Source organism: Haemaphysalis longicornis, unplaced genomic scaffold (genome assembly GCF_048455015.1).
Source record: "Haemaphysalis longicornis isolate Haplotype H1 unplaced genomic scaffold, Haemaphysalis longicornis Haplotype H1 scaffold_4, whole genome shotgun sequence".
Taxonomy (NCBI): Eukaryota; Metazoa; Arthropoda; class Arachnida; order Ixodida; family Ixodidae; genus Haemaphysalis; species Haemaphysalis longicornis.
In genome coordinates, this window is record NW_027526361.1 from 5,718,261 (window position 1) to 5,726,906 (window position 8,646).

Here is an 8,646-nt window from a genome sequence, read left to right on the forward strand (position 1 = left end):
AACATTATTTGGGCACCAGGACATGACGAGCTTGAGGGTAATGACAGAGCAGACGAAGCTGCACGAGAACTTACTAACCGCTCAGCCAGTAGACCTAGCATACTCACCCCTCTCCCCAATACCTTCGGTGAGCGCCTCAACATTCAAAGAAAAGCCAGAGCTCTCTTTCCTCCACCAGATAAAAGTTTAACAGCTGCAGAGAATCAGTATCTCGGACAAATACAGACGAACACCTGTACCAACATCCTCAGACTGTCGAAGATGTTCCCCAGGAAATTCTCAAACGTATGTAATAAGAGCGGTGAAGTACCCACTCTACTCCATGTATCCTGGGGTTGCCGTATTATATGGGCCTCCGTAAACACCAGCACCGAGTTATATGAGCTATGGGAGGCAGCTCTGTCCAGCTACGACCCTGATCTTTAGGGCCAAGACTGGGGCAGAGGAGACAGGGGCCCTGGAAGGAGGGAACCTACCCTTGCCCAATCAAGACCTTTAATTTCAAATGAACGTTTCATCTCTTTCTTTCTCACTGGGGCTCGAGCAACGGCGCAGGTCTCCCGTGCCGCGGACTAAGGGCGCCACCACCCGGGGAAGCAAACACAATTTCGCTCTATGACAATAAAATTTATTCCTCCTCCTCCTTCCCTGCGCGCCAGGTTTCCTCAAATAATTGCACTTGGCTGGCAGCCACTCTCAAACGTTGGGCGAGTTTGTTCATGATATTAAGCGATAAATGAGCGCAAAGAAAAGCACGAGCGAAACAAGCGGGCCATGCGATCGCGGTTCTTACGGTTCTCTGACTCGTCGGGTTCCTGAATAAGTTCTTCCTCATCCTTCATTGCTCGAAGGGAGCCCGCTGTCTCGGCACGTTCGCACCGTGGTAGTCTATAGTTGGCAAGATGGGGGAGCAGTTGGTGCAGCAGAGGTTCCACGGGCAGGGGCGAACAGTGGAACTGAACTGTAGCAGCGAGGAACTGCACGAGGCACAGATGACGATTACGATGATGCTGGAATATGGTGGCGGAAGTGCCAGTCAGATGGCTCTTACCCACTCAGGGAATGGGCCTGGAAAAGGGCACTTACGTCATGAGTCAAGGTCAACCCCCCGCAATGACGCCCCAGAGAACAAGGTGGAAGAAGACGAGGAGGAAGAGAAATCGAGGCAGAGGCGGAGGAAGACACCGGGCTCCCTAAGTGCTACAACCAGCAGTGTACTACAAACCAATTAAAGTTCTTCCCAGCCAAGTTGTCACCATGTTTGCAGCCTACCGTTATGGGCCTCCGGCTTCATCTTAACTTTTTCCGCCGCGTCCATTCACAACCTTTGACTACACTGTCACTTAGGTTTTCACAATGCGTCCCCGTTTCTTCACCCACATGCCTACAGCCCGAACACTTGCTAACCGGTACTTTTCGAATGCTATGCTTCTGTGCTCTACCCGGTTGGCGGCTGAGCCACTTTGCCTCCTTAGCTTCTCGCTCGTTTGAAAAAGCTGGCCCTTTCGTTATGCTTCCAAACTTGCTTACTCAGTGCTTGCAAGCCTTTTTAGATGCGAAGCATCTCATGCTCGGGGCTCTGTCCCTCCCTCCCTTGTCGTTGTTGTCCGCCGTCCGCAAACCCACTGCGCATGCCTGGCCAGGCACAGCTGATGATGATTGTGGCAGGATGCCCCTAGGGATTGGCCAACCAAAAATATATCACGAGATAGCTTCGCGTTCAACCACCGTCGTCATCTTCCTGTAGGGGAACCCCGAGTACCACACTCCCACTGCGCATGCCTGGCCAGGCACCACTGATGATGATTGTGGCAGGATGCCCCTATACATTGGATTAGATGCGAAGAATCTCATGCTCGAGGCTGTGTCCCTCCCTCCCTTGCCGTTGTCCGCCGTACGCACACCCACTGCGCATGCCTGGCCAGGCACCGCTGATGGTGACTGCGGCAGGATGCCCCTGGGGATTGGCCAACCAAAGAATCCATGACGTGATAGCTTCGCGTTCAACCACCGTCGTCATCTTCCCGTAGGGGAACCTATAGTACCACACCCCCACTGCGCATGCCTGGCCTGCAGGCACCGCTGATGATGATTGTAGCAGGATGCCCCTAGGGATTGGCCAACCAAAGAATCCATCACGAGATAGCTTTGCGTTCAACCACCGTCGTCATCTTCCCGTAGGGATCGCATGGTGAACGCTTTTCCGTGTCCCGTGCGAGTTCTGTGGAATAGACGTTCAACACCTGCCCACACTGACGCTGACGCGGCCTGCCATCCCCAGAGGGTAACTGGGCCGCTACCCCTGCTCCAGTTGTCGCAGAGTGACACCCTCATCATTCACAAGGAGTCTCTCCGGCGCTCCACGCGTGCCCTTCTTCCCCCGCGTGGGTCGGACCTTCCTGGCGGTTTAACCCGCCGCGAGGAGGTGGCGCTTCGGAGAATCCGCGTGGGCGCAGCTTTGACCCCGGCGATAAAGCCCTCATGGAGGACTCAAATTCCCCCAGAAACATGCCCCTTCTGTAAAACCCCTGCCACTGAAGCGATCGTGGACCATCTCCTTGGTTCATGCTCGGGCCTCCAGGCAGCACGAGTTCGTCACATGAGGGCCCTTGGGTACCACCCAGGACGACCACCTGACCTTCACCGCTGGACGCACGGTCCCCAATACCGGCCCCTCCTCGACTTCATTGTGGAAACGGGACTGCTGGACTACATCTAGTTTATGCCAAAGGGCGTACTTGCGTAAATAAAAAAAAAAACCGAGTACCACACCCCCCACTGCGCATGCCTGGCCAGGCACCGCTGATGATGATTGTGGCAGGATGCCCCTAGGGATTGGCCAACCAAAGAATCCATCACGAGGAGGAATAAACGTGTACCTGAAGTTGTCAGCCCTGGGGAAGAGTCCTCATTCCAGGACCCCTTGAGTCCGTCCGGCTTCTTGGGCTCGCTGCACCAGCCAAAGGCACGAGATAGAGGGTAGAGACTGGGACAAAGCGGTTCCTCTCTTTTCGTGGGCGTATCGCGAGGCCCCGCCCGGTACCACAGTTTCGCCATTTCAAATGGTATATGGTAGACCGCATATATGGGTCCGCTAGCCGTCGTCAAACGCTCTTTGACGGGCGAAATGCAGGTGTTGGCAGACCTGGGCCCGCCCCCGTCCGCTTACATGAAAGAACCGAGAGAGAAGGCAGCGCACGCAACATAACTGATGGGGCCCAGTAAGCAGAAAGCGTACGCAAGCCGCTTCAATATGCGGGCGCCCAGCAAGAGCTTTCAGGAGGGGGACGCGGTTTTGCTGTTTGATGACGAGAGGCCGGGTAAGATGTTCCCTTAGTGGAAGGGGCCAGGCAGGGTAACCGATGATTAGTACACGCAAACAAGTACGCGTGCAGGCGTCGCTTTTGAGGAGGGTGAGGCGTTCGGGACACCCACAGCATACATATGGGGCATGATACCCACGGCATAGACCCACGGTCTAGAGACTATGGGCCTCGTGCGCTTGTATGGTGGCGCCACTGATGTGCTGTGTTCAGCGCCATCTTGCGGGCAACGGAGGCATAATTTCAGAAGTCCGGGAGCAAACGACGTCCGGAGGATAGTATTCCGTGCAGTACGATTATTGGAAGAGAAATAAGAAATGACCGCTATTCTGTTGCCATGCGATACGAACAGCCAAACGGTACTTTATTAAATAGAATATGGTTCGCAAAGGCGACAGGAAAGCGATGCATCACACAAAAAACAGTTTTATACAAGCGCGGGATTATCTCCACGCAGCGCGCGGTCACGCTGTCATTTCGCAACGGCTTCCACTGAACACCAGCAGCGCCGCCCAAATAAAAGACAAAAATAAAAAGACGGAAGCCCGCGATGTTACCAAGAGAACGAGAGGAGTGCAGGAGTGTGCGTCTGTGTGGGCATCGCCTCCCGGAAGCGATAATGTATGTGTGAGGGAGGGTGTGATCGCTCCACCAGTGGAAAATTTTTTGTGGGCCCGCCGGCCCCCGAAGAGCATGAAATAACGGCATAACGTCCCAACGACGCCAGCAACGCCTTGGAGTTGGTTGCTGTGGTCGCTTTGGTGGATTTGATTTATTGAGCCTTAGATCAGAACGGCTGGGTTAGAACTGCTGGCATAACCAAGCAGTTGGCGGACAGCTTATTGTGAGGAGAAGACCGACTAACCGACTTCATGGTGCTTGAAGAAGCGAATTTCTCCCGTGTATACGCTCCACTGTGCCTTGTACATGTCAGGAAGTGATTTGATGTGTTGTGTGTGCGAAATCGCGGCGAAAGGTTTGTGTGTATATTGCGACACCAAGGATAAGCGGCTTCAAGAGCCCGGAGATTCAGGTTTGTAGAAGCAGGTATTTGAAAATGCCAACTGCTTGAGTAAAACTCTACCTCAAACTGCTGAAACTACGATGAGTTCGTTGGACGGGCTCATAAAAATATCGTAATTCTTTTTTAAGTGCTTTCATACGTTTGTAAATGCGTACTTAATATACGAATAATTTTGGACGTATATGCGCGAGACGAGGCTTTCATGAAAGCCTCTGGACGTTTATTTACCTTGTATCGCTCGACATAGACACGGGCACAGATATGGTAGATCGCACAACAGGAGCTTTAATTGTGCACGAATGATTCCTCTCGCATTCGGAGACGTGCCCTTGATAAAATAAGACCATTTTGAATAATGGAGATTGTTTCAAAGCTGACAGAGTTGTACGTGATGTTTTTGCGTGACTACGCTGGCATGACTACATGCCAGCGTGAATAGTTGTGCTGGTGCAAGTTATTTTTGTCAGCAAAAATATTTTGCGCAACAAGCCCCACTTGAACTCGTTTTTCAACCGCAAACTACATGTTGTACATGTTTGAGATATTTGAGAGTCCTTTCAATAAAAGTGTAGATGCGAGTCTCCGAATTGTGGCTGGTTTGTGTCCATCTGTTTACGATTGTGTCGGAGTGTAGCGTGAATATTTACGTTTCTGTTTTCATTTTAAAGCTTCATATTTTGCTGGTATGACTACGTACAATTCAAGCATGCATATCCGTGGGTTGTTCCATGTATTTTCTGATGCGTGCACAGATGCGTGCACACCAAAGGCTATTTGAGGCGCTACAAAAATATGCACTGGATACACGGCTTTTTTTTTTTTTTTTTCTGCAGCGGTCTTGCGCCAAGTAGCGTGCACATACGCAAATGCATTTATGGATCTGTCCTTTTTATTTCTTTTCGGGTACTATGTGCTTCGTGAACGTCGGCGTCGCAGGCAGCTGATCCGTGTAATATCGTCTGCTTTTATTGGAGAAGGGGCACTTTCTAAATTATTTCGACTTGTATTCCAGCACCACTCGCCAGCGTAATATTTCTATTATTATAACAATTGTGAATTTAAAAAAAACGTGGTAATTGTTGTATACTTATTTTACGGTTGTTGTTTAAATTAAGCCGCGTAGCGAACTACTGTATATGTTTATTTTGTTCTTCAGAAAAAATTCCGCCGCCGCTCCCAGGTAGCGCCACATGTTTATTTGAAACTGCAGTGCACGAGGCCCATACTAGAGTGTACTAGAAGTTTTAGAGTGGCCCGAGCGGTGGCCTCTCCCATTGCTCCGCCGGGTCGACTTTCGCGCAGAAAATAAAACCGGTATAGCGGCGGCGCTGCTGTCGTCGACAACTGAACAGCCGGCGCTCCCCGGCACCAGCTCCCAGCCTGCGCGCGGCAATATTCGCGTTGCTCGCGGCGGTGTTTTGCGCTTGCGAAGGTGATTTATATTGGATTATCGCTACACAGGCGATGAGGCAAGCGGTACTGGGGGGCTTCGGATTAATTTTAACCACCTGGAGATCTTTAACGTGCGCCGAAATCTCGAAGACACGGGCGTTTTTCGCTTTTATCCTCCATCACAAAAGCGGCCCCGCCGCGGCCGGGAATCGAACCTGCGCCTTTGGTCAGCTGATTTATAAAGTAGACGCAGAAACGTTATGACTCCGCTTGAGCAAACTTTAAACTAGCATGACCCGACATAAAATTATTGACCCCCTCCCCCCCCCCCCTCCCCCTAACGATACTTTCTCATTTTTTATGCGTTTTCTGAAAACGTTAATTGCTGATATACAGTAACCTCTCGTTAACTCAAAGTCGTAAAATTAGCTGAAAATTTTGAGATAAGCGCAGAGTTTCGAGTTAAGTCAAATACAGTAAATTTGTAGCCAGGTCCCTGAAATAACAGCTAGTGGTGCTAACAAAAGCACTGTTGCACAGGGAAGATTTCGTAATAAAGGCAAAATAATTCGCAGGAAAAAGAAACTTTTATTATTGCAGAAGAAAGAACTGCGGTGCGCTCGGCTGTTTCGCGTTCGCATCTGCACCCCCAGAAAAGCGTACCCGAGCTTCTCAATGCATCGCGTGAATTGGTGGTCGCCACCGCTACATTCTACCTTGTTACAAAGCAGACGCAGCATGTACGTTATTTCTGGCGTTGTACGCACGCACTTCTGGAGGCTCCTCCTCGTCCGCATGATCAGCTGCGTCGTCCACAGCAATGATGTACGCGCCAGACAGCATTCCGGTAACGGGGACGCGTAGTCCGCGTAAGCTTGCACTTCACGACCGCGTTCGGCGGGAGTAATCATTCGAACGGGGACCTTATCAGCTGCCTGCAGCGGACTCTGCCTTGTGTCCTCTCTGCCAGGATTTCAAGACATCCGTGGTCCTTCGAAAAAACGTTTTGAGATAAAGCGGGCAAATGCGTAGCGCCGATGGGAAGTAAACACACGGTGCGAAAAAGTTTCGAGAAGATATTTTGATATAGCAGAGTTCGAGTTAACGAGAAATTAATTTGACGGACAGGCGCCAGGAATGTTTTTCCCTTCCCCTTCTTGATTCAGCGCATGAAGCAAAAGCGGCGGGCGCACATTCTATATAGGGTGCAAAAAGTTTACTGTTTTTTTACGTTCCTATTTGGAACGAAAATACCAAGAGCCTTCTTCTGGGCTACCCCTGCCGTTGATGCTTGTGCTGTCGTAGTGGGCTTTCTTATTTTATTAACCTGCTATGTCGCATATTGCAGGCACTTGGTAAGGAAGTGTGTACTGAAAATGAAGTGCCAAGTCTGCATGACCAATCCTGCATGCCAGGGGAAGATGCCGCTGTGTTTACTACCTCTTGTATTTTTTTATTTTTTTTTTTTTTGGGGGGGGGGGGGCTTCTGAATCCTGCATTTTTGAAAGTTTATTAGCGATCTCTATGGATGTGCCGCAGCCCTTATTCACAGCACACACCTTAACGGTGTTGGTTGCGACCAGCACGTAAGACCTTGCCAGCAAATGTGGTTGGGTTATGTATACATTGTGACACGGATTCATTTCTATATAAAAGGTTTAATCAAATTCCGTGATTACATGCGAAGGTGGGAGCAACACCCTAAACTTAGCCGTCACTAATGATCGAGGACGAGTTATGAAAATGCGTTGGCCAAAAATGTCAATTTAAACCCCCATGTTAGCGTTATTCCTAAACCTTTACCTGTGTAGACTTTGTGCATGATTTCCCGGGTTACATTTCATTTTCTGGGCTATTGAAAATGAAAACAAAATGTGTATTTTGTTCCAGTTCCGTTTATTTGAACCTCCATGGCGTTCTTGAACCTTTACCTCTATAGTAGACGTGGTATATTTCATTTTTGTCGCGGTCAATATATTTTCTGATCTATGTTTTGCATTTGTTTTATGTGCATGTAACTGTACCATCAGCATACTTGTGAATAAAATGTGCGTTAATTTGATTCAACTCCTTTGTAGACCTAATCAGGCGAAAGGTGGTGCGATTAATAGAACGTTGCGGGAATAGTTCTATAAAAGACGGTCATTGGGACAACTGAGCTAACCACTGGGCTAACCCCTTTTTAGTTAAAAAGTTATTTCGCTTGCGCGTCTCATTTTCTGTTCGGCCACCACGGTGACCCGTAATTATCCCAAGCCTCACGCAATAAAAAACAAACGCAACTTATGATATTAACCCGCATAACTGCAGTCCGAGCGTAAATTGCAAGACAATAAATAAAAAATTCTTCTGAGACGTTATCATCCCAGTCCTCATATATTTTTTCATGTCATTTGCGTCGACCAACTATGTCCATCAAGCAGCACAATAAGGACACAATCATAAAGCAATCATGAACTGGTTCATACCACGCAATTTCACGCAAAATGCTTTTTTATGGGAAATCGGAATAGCGAAAATGTCGCTGCAATTACTTTATTTACAATCCGCTACGAATGCTGCAAAGGAAAATCCGTAATTTTCCTTGTTGTTGTCGAGCGGGAAAGGCAAAACTAACGCAAAATGAGCTGCAGCGTTTATTTTTCATTTCGTTACCCACAGTCCACTGTACCTACAGTATATTTAAGCAGTTGGACGACCCGCAGAACAAATTTCGAGCGCTCCGCGCGTAAAGAAGCAGCGTTTCCTGGCCCGCGCGCGGCCGTGCGCGCGGCCAGCCGCCGCTTCCACTTTCAGTTGTCGTTGACTACAGCGCCGCTGCTATTTTCTGCGTGAAACGAGCACCTCTCCGGGCGGCCGGTCGGGCCACTCTAAAACTTCTAGTACACTCTACCCATACCCATTGGG